Source organism: Suncus etruscus, chromosome 3 (assembly GCF_024139225.1).
Source record: "Suncus etruscus isolate mSunEtr1 chromosome 3, mSunEtr1.pri.cur, whole genome shotgun sequence".
Taxonomy (NCBI): domain Eukaryota; kingdom Metazoa; phylum Chordata; class Mammalia; order Eulipotyphla; family Soricidae; genus Suncus; species Suncus etruscus.
Window position 1 is genome coordinate 106,029 of NC_064850.1, and position 2,483 is coordinate 108,511.

The following is a 2,483-nucleotide window of genomic DNA, read 5'->3' on the forward strand; positions in this document are numbered from 1 at the left end:
TCACATTTCATCATAGAAAAGAAGCCTTAAGGAATGCCATACTTGTTACTCTATGACATAAGCTAGACATGTGGGAAAAGTAAAATAATTCATTAAAATTTTTTTCTTAGTTGCAGAACTTGAAGTGAAAACCAGAGAAAATTTAGAAGCTGCCAAAAAAGACAAGCTTTGAAATTGCACAACTTAAGGAGAGGTTAAAAGCAAGTCGGGAAACTATAAATTGTTTAAAACATGAAATAAAAAAACTCGAAGAAGATGATCAGACAAAAGAGATGTAAACAATTCTGAAGAGAACTTCATTATCAACTGAATGAAAAGTGAACTTTAAAGGAGAAATGGACTTTAAGGGGTGTAATGTTACTTAGAAAAATTGCATATATAGTTGTTGAATGCGGCCCCCCAGAGACCCCACTCCCGACCCACGGGAGAGGCTGGAGACCACAACAGCTATTCACGAGTCACAAAGAGGATTCCGGCCTGAAAGAAAAGAGGGGCTGGGAAATAAAGAGACTCAAGGCGAAAAGTTCCGAGTCCGTTTTTTCTGGGAGGGGGCAAGCCTTTTATAGTCAGGCCAAACAAAGAGAAAAGGGCAAGGCATTCTTGGAATAATTGTAACTTTCCACAGGCACATCTTGTTTTTTCAAAATTAACAAGGCTGTACATCATGAGGCTGGCATTCATCAATCATGAGGCCCAAGTTGTTAGAGCAACAAAGTATAAGATCTAATCTCTGCCTAGGCCCACCAGCCTCTATCTTTATGGGAACATAATGGTGCCTGTGGTTGACTCCCCTAGCTCTGAGGTATGCAGTGACTCCCCTTTTCTTTAGGTCCAAGGGCAAAGGCCACACTTGCTAGCTGCTCAGGCTGGCAGCTCCTGCTAATTGTCACGTAGGCACTTTTGCTCAGACTTTCAGAGACTCCATTTTGATTTTAGTAAAAAGGGCTTTTAGTTATGCCAAACAGTCTCCAACAGTTGAACATAAAGCTATTTGCTATCTTTCTGCCCCAGTAATTTGGTTATTCTGTTGCTTTAATTTTTACATCATGACACTTCTAAGTGTGCTGGGATTACACCTCTATAGTCCGAAGTTTCTGAGAGGAGGCCCTCTGGAGTTGGGAGTGGGCCCTTCTAGTTGTTCTTGCCTCAGTTAGCTTTCCCTGATTCTTATCCCAATACCCACAGTTCAGAGTGGGCTTAAGGGACATATGTGTAAAGAAGTCCAGTTCATGAGTACTGAGTAGAATCATCCTCCGGATGAGCCACCTCAAATGTTTCGGCTCATGGACCCAAAGTTAATGAAATTAAGTTAGATGTCACACATGGATCAGTACAAGGGTTCAGATATAATATGAATCAGTTTTGCTTCTATCAGATCTTACTTTCCGTGTTGTCATGTGTAGCAGGACAGCCCCTGAAGAGGTTGACTGATGGAGGGATGGATGGAGGGATGGAGAATGAGGCCCTTTTCTTCCAGCTCGGAGCACGCGTCTGCCACCCTGTCTAGCCCATGGTTCTGAGGTGAAACGGCGGGTAAACAGCTCGCAGACAATCAGGCTCATGGAAATATTTGCTTTATTCGGATGGCCAAAACTGAAGTCCAAAGACTCAGATTCAGTTCCAGCCAGCAAAAAGCCCCCGCTTTCCACAGACCCTTGCTCTTATACTCCAGAGTCAGGTCCCACCCAATGGTTGGATCAGATACCAACCAATGGTGGAAGCAGAATCAGGTCCTACCCTAGGGTGGGGGCAGAATGCCAGGTCACACCCTAGGGTAGGGCACAATCACCTAATCAGTTTAGGGTGAGCAACATAGTAATCCCCCAAAATATTTACATACACAACAATTCCCCCGTTTGTTTTTAGTAAACAAACAATATTGTCTACAATTATTAAAAGAAAAATTAGTCAATAATAAAAGAGCGGCTGTTTGCATAAGCGCATCACAGGAAAATGTAAAGAAAAACTTCTAACCTAAGCACAGGGTGTCTAAAACCAGAAACATGTATCAAGGAATCAACTACAAGCTCCTGAGAAGATAAATCAAAGACGTACATAGATCTTTCGAAGAGACACCAGAAAGGTTGTGTAGCAGGCAAGAAGAAGCACCTTTTCTTTATTTGTTGTTGTTGTTGGTGGTGGTGGTGGTCGTTTTTTGGGTCACACCTGGCAGTGCTCAGGAGTTACTCCTGACTCCACGTTCAGAAATCGCTCCTGGCAGATACCGGCATTTGAACCAATGACCTTCTGCATGAAAGGCAAACGCCTCACCTCCATGCTCTCTCTCCAGCTTCATTTTCATTCAAGTTCAGGTAGACCAGAAAGCCCATCTTTGAGGGCATTGAACTAGGCCTTTATTTCGGAAGAAGAGGCACATACACCCTCTGCACAGTGGGGAGCCACTGCAATGATGATCAATAGGTATCTGAACTTAGTCCAAGTTCTTAATCCGGTCTGAAGTCCATAAGATGTCTGAAATTGAT